This window comes from Terrapene carolina, unplaced genomic scaffold (genome assembly GCF_002925995.2).
Source record: "Terrapene carolina triunguis isolate 2854851 unplaced genomic scaffold, T_m_triunguis-2.0 Scaffold69, whole genome shotgun sequence".
Taxonomy (NCBI): Eukaryota; Metazoa; Chordata; order Testudines; family Emydidae; genus Terrapene; species Terrapene triunguis.
This window is the reverse complement of record NW_020664420.1, coordinates 22,319,866-22,333,713: the sequence shown is the minus strand read 5'-3', so window position 1 is coordinate 22,333,713 and position 13,848 is coordinate 22,319,866. Positions and strand designations below refer to the sequence as shown.

The following is a 13,848-nucleotide window of genomic DNA, read 5'->3' as shown; positions in this document are numbered from 1 at the left end:
TCTCGGGGGGAGGGTGCCTGAGGAGTTGGGAGTTGCCCTAGCTGTAGCCTTCCTATGCAGGGGCTGGTCAGAGAGCCTGCATGTAACTGCATCTGGGTGTCCCCCTACCTGGTGAAAGTACAGGCTAGAGGGCTTTGCAGCTTGTCAAAACAGTACAATGTGAGAGGAAACCCAGACTGGTGGGTCAGGGGGCTCAGTGGTACCTCAGTTCAAGGTGGCACCCCAGGAGGAACCAGTCACAATATGTTTACATAAAATTAAGCACAGTCCTAATAAAACGAACTTGGAAGCAAAAACCTTACAAATCCAATATCCCCAAGATCTGTGCTAACAAGAGAACACGTTTTAAGTCTCCAGACCACTGGCTAGGAGGGCTCTCATCCCACCCCTGGCTGTTTGAAGAGGGGTGGAACAAACAGTTCTGTTCTCCCTTTATTCCATCCTGCTTCCCCCACACTCTAAGGGTAAGATTTTGCCCTGCCCTGTTGAAATCAGTGGAGCTAACTGCAGAGTAAAGTGCTACTCCACAAGAGTATGGGAGCATAATCTACCCCATGTGAACACTTCTGTTCTCCACACCTCAGTGGGGTGGGGGGCTTAGGCTGCTGGCAGCTCCAGATCCACCCTGGAGGAAGAAGATTTATTAGTGGAAACTTCTTTTGCCTCCCCACAGTGGTAAGGGACCCAATGGTTCACTTGCAGTTATGAACACTACTTTTGTTAGTGTGTGTAAGATCAGACTCTTAGGGCAGGTCCACACTGGGGCAGGGGATCGATCTAGGAAACGCAACTCCAGCTACGAGAATAGCGTAGCTGAAGTCGACGTTTCCTAGATTGAACTAAATTTACTTACTGCGGGTCCACGCGGCGCAGGCAGGCTCCCCCGTCGACAGCGCTTCCTCCTCTCGGCGAGCAGGAGTTCCGCAGTCGACGGGGGAGAGCTTTTGGGATCGATCTATCGCGTCCAGATGAGATGCGATAAATCAATCCCAGAAGATCGATCTCTACCCGCCGAATTGGGCGGGTAGTGTGGACCAGCCCTTAGACTGTAATAGCAAAACTCCACATATGGTGATACCAACTGATGCTGTTGTACATCATTAAAACAAAAATATTAGTAGGATTTTCAAGTGTTATAGACAGAATTATAACAGTACTGAAGATAATGGGACAAGAGTAAAACACTATGCATGATAGTAATTAGAGGATTTGCAAGGTGCCTATCACTAGCAGTTACTTCTAAAAGTTTACCACTATGGATAAATTGATAATTCCAGCTCAAATGGAAACAAAACAAAAAACACACTTGTGACTCACTTGAATAGACGAACATTTGTCTGCACTTTCTACAGCAGGCTTTCCAGGGAAACCCATTAAAAGCTGAAAAGACAACTAACTGCCTTGTTTGCACACCCTTTTTAATTATAATGTACCAGCATAATATATTAACTAACATGTTGCAATTCTTGGCATGCAAGGCTGAGATAATGTGGAGGAGATGAGAGATAGAACATTCCTATTTAAATAGTGGGTTTTTTTAAGCTAGATTGGAGAGCTTTCAATAAACATTCACGTAGTTCAATGAGATTCAACAAGCCATTTTAATTCCAATCCCCTTTATCCCTCCCCCCATATTTTAAATAGTGTCATTTAAATCAGCATCCTTGTCTCAAACAAATCTTTTCAATATCTCATCACAAATCTATTCCCATTAGGTCTATGTCCAAAAGTGTTTTCAGCTTTGATGTGAGTGGACAGGTATGTAAACGCCTTTTTAAAATTCAAGTTAAACTTCCATCAATTTGACAAATGTTTTCAATGATCTTATTAAATGTTTGCGGGCAGGCTGACAAGAGGATTTGTTAAGCACTAGCCACATTCTGCTTTCACTTACACCAGTGTAAAAGAGCTTGGCTTCAAAATGAAGTTATTTCAGTTATTTACACTGGAATAACAGAGCAGAAATGTGATCCAGGGTGTCTCTATGGGGCTGCTCCTTGCAGTTATGGCAGGAGCCAACTGCAACTGTGGTTGAATATATTAAACATACTGAGTTAAGATATTTACCATGACTGTCCAAGAAGTAACCACCTATGATAAACATCTGCTAGTTTGCGCTGCAGAGATAGTACTGAGTCAATCTCCAGCAAAAATCAGTTAAATCTTGGCACTCAGGATTTTCTTGTGCGTGAACGCAAACTACTCTAGCAGTTATTCCATTTTCCTTAATATGGTTGGCTCCAAAACTTCCATTTGTGGAATTTGTTTTAAAAAGGCTTCTTTCAATTTTGTTTCACATGCAGCACTTACAGTAAATACAAAATACAAACACTTTATTTTTATGCCCTGCATGGAAAGCAGAGCACTGATTGCACACTAGCCTCAGTTTTATTGTAGCCTATAAGAAAGAAACACTACTGATCAAACACTGCTTTGCAGATACACACAAGATACAGCCAAATCTGATGAGAAGAGCAAATACTGGTGCCATGGCACTCCCTGAAAACTCCTTGCTGTCTTATGGGAACTCTATCCCAAAGAAACAAAGAGTGATTTATCTAAAGAATATGATTTCAAAGTAAAACAGCTCCTACATTTTTCAAGGCCACAGTTTTCCTCTCAATAAAGTTCTCCCATCATCTCCCATCACTGCCCACAAATATTTTTAGAGGGTCACAATGCTTTGTATTTCATGCCTGTTACTTCAAGCAGCAGCAACACTTCAGCGAAATCTTTGGGGCCTGAATTTATGCCAGCTACTGTAGCTCACTACCCAAGCCCCATGTGACTGCCACAAGGGTGGAGATAGAGAACAGGTTGAGATTTACCAAATGCGGACAGAAACAGGAAGACTGGCAATCTCTGAGTATCAATCCCACCTGGCTATAGCCTGGGTTCTGATTTGTTATAACAAGATAATAAGAGCAATACATACGTTCACAGGAAGAACTGTGTAATAAAGAAACTTGGGGCAGTTGGGAATGGGGGTGGAGGGGGTGGTTAAATCTGGAAAGACTGACCAGAACTCCCACCACAGCTGGGCAGTCTAGCCAGGTAGAGGCAACAGTGGGGGATGACTTAGGGTCACATGCCCCTTCCCCCCAAGATTTCTGCCTTCCATTTAGCAACAGCTAAATGTTTGGAGGGGACCCATATGGAGGGGCTGCAGCAGACTCTGCCCCACAGCCCCAGGGCAATGGGAGTGGGCAAGGCACGCTTCTCCCACATATGGCCAGCATCCAGGAGGCAGCAGCTCTCCCTGGCATCAGCACTCACCATGTCCCCGTGCAGCACAGGGAGGGAGGAAGCAGCAGGGCGGCTGGCTGTAAGCTGAGCCTGCTACATGGGGCTTATTCTCCTTCCCTGTTGCTGGAGTCCCAGTGCTTCCCACCACCTGCTTTGAAGACCACCTTGGGGCAAATACCCCAGGCCTGTTCCCAGGGCAGAGGCCGCTCTCCTATTCCTATAGCAGGGCCTCTGCTCCCCTGGCACTGCAGTGGGGCTCACCCTGCCTTCCATTTAACACAGCTTCTATCAGGGGTTTTCAAACTGTGGGGCTCGCCCCCCCTTGGAACACTCAGGCCAATGCCAGGCGGCTCGGGACAGCTCTTGCAGGGCTCAGGGCGGGAGCGCCATCTTCACCCCCACTCACCTCAGGGGCAACTCAGTCTGTCTGGGTTGGGGGGGGGGGTCACAACCAACAATTGTAAGCCAAAGACGGGGTCTAAAGCTTACAATTGTTGGTTATGACCCCCCAACCCAGACAGGCTGGGTGGCCACTGAGGTGAGTCAGGGGGTGGAGGCAACGCCCCCTCCCCTAGCCCTGCCTGGTGCCACTGCCCCAAACGTTCCTCTGCCCCCCACCACTGGGGCACGTTCCCCTCTTTGAAAACCTCTGTTGTAGATCCGGAGACTATGCTGTGGGGTGGTCACGTGCCCCCCCAGAAACTTTAAATTGTGCTCCCCTCCATCAACAGTTACACGATCCCTCTGTAGCCACGCCAAAAAGCGATTCCCCCTCCCGGCCAGCCCCCTCCTACGGAGCAAGGGGCCCACCAGCATCGCCTCGGGGCTTACACTGCACATTGTGCCCACCTGGGACCTGCGCTCCGCAACACTGACTACAGCCACCACGGCATCCCGGTTAACACGGGCACAAGCCTGGCCAAGGAACAGCGAACCAAACAACCGATAAACCTGTGCCGCGCTAGCGCTCCCGCTCGGACACGCACGGCTCGCGTCACCTCCCATCTGAGCCCGGCCAGCCCCGTTCCCGCCCGACTTTGGCCCAGGGCTGCCCGCCCCGCGAACAGCAGCACCCCGGCTCCTTCTCCCCCCCCCCCCCCCGGGCTGACTTGGCTAAACTTTCCCGAGTTTCACACGCCGTCCGATAACGCACCCCTGGGGGGCTGCCTGTGCATGAACGGGGCGAGGGAGAGCGCGGGCACCGCGTCGCCAGGCGTTCCGCAGGGCAGCGCACGCCCGGGCGGGGAGCGGCTCCCCGGACCCAGCAGCAGCCGGCAGCCCGTGGTGCACTCACTCACCAGCGTGTCGCCGCACCTCCCCGCCGCAGGGAGCCCGCTCTGGGGCCAGCGTCAGCGCTCAGCCCGGGGCCCATCGGTACCCGCCCGCGGCGCTCGCTGGCGCGTCCAAACTTCCAGGAGTTCACCGCTAAAAATAGCAGCGCAGCAGCAGGGCCGAGCGTGCCCGCAGCGACCCCTCTGCCCACATCCCCGCTTGCACGGGACGGATCGGATTACACTCGCCCGCCCGCGGAACAACAACCCTGCGGGCGAGCAGGCAGCCCTGCAAAGCCAGCGCCTGAGCGCGCAAAGCAGGGGAGCGAGCCCAGCTGCCCCGTACCTGACTTCTCCAAGCGAGCTCCCAGCCGTAAGGCGCTAGGGGCGGCTCTCGCTCTCCCGCCACCATGCACGGAGCTCCTGTCCCAGCAGCTGCGCCGCTAATAACGTCCCCCCATCTTGTCCCGGCGCGGGACGCTCAACAGCCGCCTCCTCCTGGCCCCATGGCTGCTGCTGCCGCCTGCGCCCCGCTCGGCTGGCAGCCTCCTGCAGAGGGGCGGCGCGGGGTGGGAGCGAGAGGGTGGGCCCGGCTGCTTCAAGAGGGACTCATGCCTGGCCGAGCCACTCTGGCTTCTGGGCCGGGGGAGGGGAAGAGGCTGGGAGATGGCCAAGCGGCTCAGTGCGTTCCCGGGAGCTCTGCTCCCTGCCCAGCCCGTGAGGAGCTGGAGTTAGTGCGTGTCACTTCCCTGGGCTTGCGGGCTCCGACTAGAGGGAAATATTGGTTATTGCAGAGCGTTTCCACGGGACTTCACAACAAAGCGAGGCTCTTCGGGCTAGAGCGGAGTCCGGGAGCCCCGCTCTCTAGTGCCCGGGGTTAGCAGCTAGGAGATCGGTTAGCCAGTACATATCCCCCATAGACCTACCGCACCTGGGCTGTGCAAACCACCCCGCTCCTTAGCGCCTCACCTGGGCTCCTCGGCAGGCTGTGCGCGGGGCGGGCTCAGAGCTGCAATTTAAAGGGAAACAGTTAAAATCACTCAGCCAAGTTCAGGGAGGGCGCCTGGGCTAAAGGTGGACGGGAATGAGGATGCATCTGCCACCTCTGGACAGCAGCCCTCCACCCAATGCCGCCTCCCTCTGCTTTCTTCCAGGGACTTTTTCGAGTTGGAGAGGAAGATAAAGCATCCTGTTTATGAGTACATACTGGACAGGGTAGTTATTCGCATTGTGGGCAATGTTGGCAAATCAGTTCTGCATCCAACATCATTTTATTCCTGTAAAGTCACTCTTGCATGAGCGTTTTACCATTTTACCAACAATCATTGCAGGAGAATTTTTTAAAAAGTAAAAAGCTTGACTTACAGCCAACTAAATCAGAGTTGATCAAGAAATACAAATTGAAGAATGAAACACACAATATAGGGCTTGATTTAAAACAAAACAAACCTCCTGCACTTTGGGATTGCTAAAACAAGAATACTATAATAAAATTTGGTGTTTTTCATACAATCCCGATCTCAAAAATTGCTTTGCAGAGTGAAATAGTACAATTATAGAGATGAACAATAGCAAAGCAAGGTAGTAATTAGGATCTATATGCAAGGTTAACGAAGCAATACAAAATCTTAAATTTTATCAGTCATCCCTCTGGAACATTTTCAGTGGGTATTTAACTAGTCTTTGTCTACAGTTAATAATATGATTTTCACTTTTGTGTAGCTATCCAAAACACTACTGTATAGGCAATCAAAGGCTATAATAGGAAGAATTATAATTGCATCCCAATTCAGTTTATTTTAATTTATTAAATTTGCATTCAAGATGATGAAGTTGGAGACTTAGGCCCAGATCTTACAACCATTCACTTTTTAAATTGTACATACCTGAACTGTCCCAATAAAGTCAAGGGTCTGCCCGTCTGCACAAAGTTAAGCTTGTGTATAAGCATTTGTAGAATTGGAGCCTTAAATATCTCCAAGAAGTGGATTCACAAGAGGAGGATTTAGTCAGAAAAAAATGCAGTAACGTAAAGAAGCTCCAGCCATATCCTCATTAAGTGAACTCTAACACTCTGTTACTTGATCAATTCCACGTGCTTCATAATGGGTACCTTATAATATTACTATGATTTGCAAGTGTAGAAATCCCTGTGATGTCAAAGAGGAATTAAAATATCTGAGGTTTTTACCAAAAAAAAATGTATGCCCCTCTGCCATGTACAATGCCCCTCTGCCATGTACATTGGCCAAACCAGACAGTCTCTACGGAAAAGAATAAATGGACACAAATCTGACATCAGGAATTACAACATTCAAAAACCAGTAGGAGAACACTTCCACCTCCCTGGTCACTCAATAACAGACTTTAAAGTGGCAATTCTTCAACAAAAAAACTTCAAAAACAGACTCCAACGTGAAACTGCAGAACTGGAATTAATTTGCAAACTGGACACCACCAAATTAGGCCTGAATAAAGACTGCGACTGGATGAGTCATTACAAAACCTAATTTTACCATACTAATTTCCCCCTGCTGTTACTCACACCTTCTTGTCAACTGTTTGAAATCACTACAAAAGTGATTTTTCCTCCCTTGGTATTCTACTGTTGATTGAATTGTCTCATTAGACTGACCCCCAACCTGGTAAGGCAACTCCCATCTTTTCATGTACTATGTATAAATATACCTGCTACTGTATTTTCCACTCCATGCATCTGATGAAGTGGGTTCTAGCCCACGAAAGCTTATGCCCAAATAAATGTGTTAGTCTCTAAGGTGCCACAAGGACTCCTCATTGTTTTTGCTGATACAGATTAACACGGCTACCACTCTGAAACCAGTCTATCTTGACTCTCAAGCAAGTTGGATTGTGTAGTAGATGGTGACTTTACATGAAAAATCACAACGATATTTAGGTTACTCCCAGTCCCAAAACACCAGTCACTTACCGTAGGTTAATTGTACTCAGATCTCAAACCAAAGACAACACCTGTAGCCAATCCACTATAAACTAAAGATTTATTAACTAAGAAAAGAAACTAGAGTTATTTACAAGTCTAAAACAGGAAACACACACACACAAATGAGTTACAGTCTTAGATCTAAAAAGGTAATATAAGCTTCTATAATAAGCAGTTCTATACGTCCTTTAGGTCTGTCCCATGCCAAGCAGCATTAGGATCTCTTGCTTATGTTTGGGAATCTTTGCCCCTCAGAGTCCAGACAGCATAAAGAGACCCAATTTCTCCTTGTCAGGGATTTTTATCCCCTTCATCCCAGAATTGAAGCTGATGGGATGAGTTCATGCATAGGTCTGCCTTCCGGGGGGCGGGGGGAAGGGGGGTGTAGGAATGCAAACAATGAAGTCTCTGTTCTTTGATGCTACACAATACCTCATTTGCCTTCAATTGGACATCTTCTGTGCAGGACGAGCACTTTACCTTAATTAATGCTTCTTTTCCTGTTTGGTGAATTACACAATTACAGAGACTTACAATGCAAACGCTCAATATAACTTTATATCATGGGATACAGATATTCTAAGTAGGATTAATACATGCAGCATCCCACAAGCATTCCATAATGTCTAAACACTAAACACATTCTTATAACACTGCTATCTATTTTAACTGTACTAACCCAGAGATAGGCCAGACTGGTGTCCAGCTATGCACTTGTCAGTGTTCAGTGAAGCCCTGGGCCTTGACATAGGCTGGCATCTGGTCTGCCAGAGTCCCACAGAGCCTTTGACCTCAATCCTGCAAACACATGCATAAAGTTATTACTCCTGTGGTAGGGTGGAGGCTGGGATCAGGGCATTCATTTCTCTTCCCTGCTCCATACAAGTGAACAACATAATGAATGATCAGTAACCATCTACCACCCACTTGTCTTCTCTCTCATTATTAAAAAATTGGGAAAATCTGTTTTTAGAAATAAACTGCTCAGTTTTATTAGTGGATGGCCACATAGATTCCATTTGGGTACGATGGCTCACTTGTTCTATGCTACTAATGTTTGCCACCACAGTCCACATGTCAGTTGGAAGATGATTTCTCTATTGGTCTGTTTGGAAATGCTGGCCTAAACCTTGATTTCCACATACTCCTACAAAGATACGTGTGTACCTAGCTGGTATTTCATTTCTCCAAACTGGAGGCCTCATGTGATATTTGTAAACTGTTGCCACATAAAAAGGGTGCTTGCATGGGTGGAAACTGATTGAAATGATTGATTAGCAAGACAAGGTAGGGAAGGTAATATCTTTATTGGCCCAACTTCTGTTGGTGAGAGAGACAAGCTTTCGAGACCTGACCTGAAAAAGAGCTCAGTGTGCCTTGAAAGCTTGTCTCTCTCACCAATAGAAGTTGGTCCAATAAAAGATATTACCTGACCCACCTTGTCTCTCTAATATAATGGGACCAACACAGCTACAATTACACTGCATACATGAAATGACTGATAGCATTTTGGTGATAACTAACGGAAAAGTCAAATTTCAATTTTGGGATTTTTCCTGTTCTCAGCATCCTAGAAAGTATGAGTGTACCAAATGTCAAGATTCTATCTCAACGGAAACAAGGAAATTAATTGTGTCATTTAGTAAGTGAATACATATATTGAAGGGGATCCATGAAGGGACTAAGGCATTGCAACGCTGAGCATCACAGCACCTAAATTTTAGCTGCCTAGAAAATCACAGGAACAGCACCACAAAGCCTGAGTTAGGTGTCTAGGCTCTCTATACAATGAGTGGGGGAGAGACAGGCACCTTAGAATGCAATCCACAGTCAGTATGTTAGGCAGAGAGCCGCCTACGCTAGTCAATGGGAGATACTGCCTAGAGGGGTGTGTGCTAAGCCCACCCCTCTCTTGGAGATGGGTACCTAGAGTTTGGGCTGCAGGGAGGTGCCTAGCTCTACTTGTGGTCCAGGAACTGGGGGAAGATAGACACTCGGTCGCTTAAATTATGTGGGACCCAAAGCAAAAACAGTCAGGGGGAAGAGGTTCTCTTCCCTTATAATCTTTAGTCTAGTGGACAGGATACTCACCCGGGATGTGGGAAACCCCCCAGCTTAGTTTTCCCCTCCTCCTGAGGGGGAGAAGGGATTTCAGCAAGGATCAGTCACCTCTCAGGTGAGTGCCCTAAGCACTAGGCTATGGACTAACCAGGTGTGGGGCTCCCTCGGTCTCTCCTATTGAAATTATTCCATTTTAATTAAATAATGCGATACAGTACTTAAATAATTGGGTCAGGGACATATTTAGAATGACTCTATAGCCTAGTGGTTAGGGCACTCACTTGAGAGATGACCACTGAGCCCTATTCAAATTCCTTCTTTCCTCCACAGGAGGAAGCAGGACTAGAACAGGGGTCTTTCAGATCCTGGGCCAGTGTCCTGTCCACTAGGATAAAGGGAAGTTCTTCTCACCCCGGATGATTTGTGTAAACTTTCCTGAAAGACCCAATCCAGTCAGGGCCGGCTCCAGGCACCAGGCACCCAAGCCTAGGGCGGCAAAAAAGCCAGAGCCGGCCCTGAATCCAGTAGGCATGCCAGAAGCCACTTACCAGATTGGGCCTCTGCATGCAGTTTAGGCAGTTGAATGCCTATCTTTCCCAGTTTGCAAATCACTCTGGGGTTTAGGCAAGAAACAAGCATCTAGACATGTATCATAAGGCAGTAGTGCCCATGCTCAGGCAGGGGAGAGCGCCCAGGTGCCAAGAGTGAGGCTTCAGTGCCCAGAGGAAAAAACTTAGGTGCCAAGTGAGTTTAGATGCCCACGGGGTTAGGCTGCAGCCAAGTGGGTGTTTTGTGGATCACAGTGGTGCCTAAAACCAGGACTTGGGTGTTTAAGCCTTTGTGGATCATACACATTATATTTTTCTCTTGTGCCATCCTATCCTCCAACCAACCCCTCTCCAATCAGCCAAAGAAGCTGGGCAAGTCTTGCTTATGCATAATAAAGAAAGAAGCCAATTCTGACAGCTTTTGTTCTTGAATGCTTTCTACAGCGACACATCCTATAAGTGCATCTAGTCAATTAGATACTTTTCAACCTTTTTTCTGTTCTATATACTTGATTTTCATCCCATAGCCATTCTTAACATGTCACCACTGTGGATTGTTTTTGCTGTCAGTCTGATGCTACAGAGCAATGCACAGTAGTTAAAAAGATGACTGAGCATGCTTTTAATATTATATATTTGCTGCACACAAATGTCTAATCACATCAAAGGTCAGAGTCTGAAACCATTATTCACATTGAGTAGCACCTTAATCCACAAGTAATTCCATTCACTTTAATGTGCCAAACAATATCAGAACCTGGCTTGTAACTGCTGGAGCCACTGCTGAATGCCACTATTTTCTGCATGATTAGCTTGTCATGTTTTTTAAAAAACATTAAGGCCTGATCTACACTTAAAGTTTTCCTGACATAGCCAGTTTGGGATATGATTTTTCCAACATGGACATGTTGGTAAAAGCCCTACTGTGGACACAATTATACTAGCATAAAAGTTTGATGGATTATACCGGGATGGATTATTTTGCTTTGCTGAACTGGACTATGCTATACTGGCAAGAGCACCTTTATATCGGTATAACTACATCTACACTGGGGAGTTTTGCCAGTATAGTTAAAAATGCAACACTTTCAGGTGTAGAAAACTTTCTTATAGGAACTTTCCCATCACAGATAAATGTAAGTCCATCTCTGCCTCTCATCCCCTCTGAAACATCGCGGCCTAATTTTGATCTTGCATTGGTTTAAAGCTTTTTACACACTGGTGTAATGCCATTGAATTCAGTGGAGTTAAATAATACAGATTTATATCAGTTTAAGTGAGATATGATTCAGGCCCAGAATCATTCTGTTTTTCTTGAGTGTGTAGCCGTTGGTACAAGCTGTCATAACTATTTTCCTTTATATTCAACACACTATATAAATAAACCGAGAACACTCTCCTGTGTTTTATCCCATTGTTCATATTCTTTCATACATCTTAGCTCCATTATTTCATTTCTTGTTTTTTTGTTGTTGTAATTGTACCATGGGGACTTAGTGCACTCTTGGTGTCATTTTTGACCCAGGATTTTTGATTAGTACAATGCCCCTCTCCAATTAGGCCCTATTAAGGGCTCCTGTGGATGAAGAGTATAGATGATATGAAAAGGGCGGTTGTTAGGGGAAAGAGCGTGGTCTTGTGGGTTCAGGTATATACATAGGCTTTAGGAGAGTGTGGTTCTGTTCCTTGCTATGCCATAAACTTTCTAGGTAACCTGAAATAAATTATTTAACTTGACCATGCCTCAGTTTCCCTACTTTACAGTAATGGTGAAAGATACAGAAAATACCATCTCCATGGAGACATAGAATGTTCTGCTGTTTTACAATGATGTAGTAGGAGTGAGTGCAAACTGTATGGTGCCTAAATGATTAAATATCTTCATTACCTCACCTTTATAATTAATGTTTCCTATTCAATGTAACATATGAGACCATCCACAACGGAGAAGTATTCATTTAACCTCATTTCCACCAAACATTTAATAGCAGAAAAAATACCATTTATGGGTTTTTTTATTGCACAGTATAGCTTCACATGAGAAGCCACATTAATAAAATGCACATTCAGACCATGATTTGACTTGTACTGTGTGCTGGTAATGTACAGTACATGCTGAATGTAAAAATAAAAGCAAGAATTAATGGCATCTCTGCTCACCATATGAGAATATTGGGTTGTGGGTTGTCTGGGTTACTTCGTCCAAAGTTACAGACAAAAGCATTCTTTAACACTGCATAAAAGGCAGAATAATTGCACAACAAACAAACAAACTCAGTGGAGAGAAGTAGAGTATTTTCCTTAAAGAAGAAAATCCCTGAGGAATCAAGGTAAACATGGAAGAAAGGAGAAAATGTAGAGGGAAGGAAGCAGAGAGGGAGTGAAATCTAAAGTAAGAACAATGGCTAAAACATACACACACTCTCATTCGCTGTGGAGCGCCTAAGGTACCTATCACATTGGTATCTAAGCCCTATACAAAATTAAGACGTTCCAAGTCAATAAAACATATGGTGAATTTCTCCCTGTTTCCCTGGGATGGGAAGTGAAAGAGCATAAATATTCTTTCTTTTTTTGTATGCTGATTGTCATTCTTGGGGAAAAGCTTTCTTGTAAAGGACCTAATCCCAGCCAGGAATGGGCTCAGACTGATCTCTTCTTTCAAGGTGTTCCATAGCTGATGCCCTGTCCCTGACAGTACCCAGCTCCAACATCCCAAAGTCTAAACCTGGGTGTTTCAAAGTACATTATTTGTTGGAGTGCAGCTGGTTTGGAGGGTCATTGAAGATGGCACTGTCTCCAAAGGTAAATGAATATAGGCACTAGCACTAAGGGATTGTGTACAGTCTTAATGCAGGGGTCGGCAACCTTTCAGAAGTGGTGTGCCGAGTCTTCATTTATTCACTCTAATTTAAAGTTTCGCGTGCCAGCAATACATTTTAACGTTTTTAGAAGGTCTCTTTCTATAAGTCTATAATATATAACTAAACTATTGTTGTATATGAAGTAAACAAGGTTTTAAAAATGTTTAAGAAGCTTCATTTAAAATTAAATTAAAATGCAGAGCCCCCCGGATCAGTGGCCAGGAACCAGGCAGTGTGAGTGTCACTGAAAATCAGCTCACATGCCGCCTTCGGCACATGTGCCATAGGTTGCCTACCCCCAGTCTTAATGGATCTTAGATCAGGTACTTAAAAATATGAGTCTTTCTATGTCTTCAACAAGGATTGGATCAGGCCCTAAAACAGCATACAGTGTGAACACTCAAATCTGGAATCTTGGATCCAATCCTACATTTCTGATTCATTGAAATCAAGTAGGGTTTTGGAGGAATTCAGGAGAAAGCCCCTACTTTCTGCAGACTATCCATCTTCTGATAAGAGCTTTAAACATAATGAGCACAAACAGAATAAACATTGTCATATCTTCCTAGTTGTACTTTTTACTACTCTGGCTTGTAGTTTATACATAAAGTGTTTCCCTGTGGTTTTTTGTTGTTAACTTTAAAAAAAACCAACTTCTCTAATAGAATACTTAGGTGAAAAAGCCATCAAAGAGAGAGCGAGTGAGCAGCAACAGCATATAACTTCTTATTACCCTAGATGTTACAACTCATCTTCATATTTACAGTCACTCTAGAGCAGTGGTTCTCAAAGTCGGTCCACCACTTGTTCAGGGAAAGCCCCTGGCTGGCCAGGCTAGTTTGTTTACCTGCCACGTCCGCAGGTCCGGCCGATTGCGGCTCCCACTGGCTACGGTT

General features: G+C 45.5%; 1 protein-coding gene across 1 annotated transcript in view; it reads right to left on the bottom strand.

Annotated features, from left to right (window-relative positions):
- GHR (growth hormone receptor) overlaps positions 1 to 4,939 on the bottom strand; it is a 182,440-nt gene extending 177,501 nt beyond the window's left edge. The window contains exon 1 of the mRNA XM_024203131.3: positions 4,864 to 4,939. The gene's annotated coding sequence lies outside the window, so the exon portion shown is untranslated. The remainder of the gene's footprint in view (positions 1 to 4,863) is intronic.
- Between the last annotated feature and the right edge of the window lie 8,909 nt (positions 4,940 to 13,848).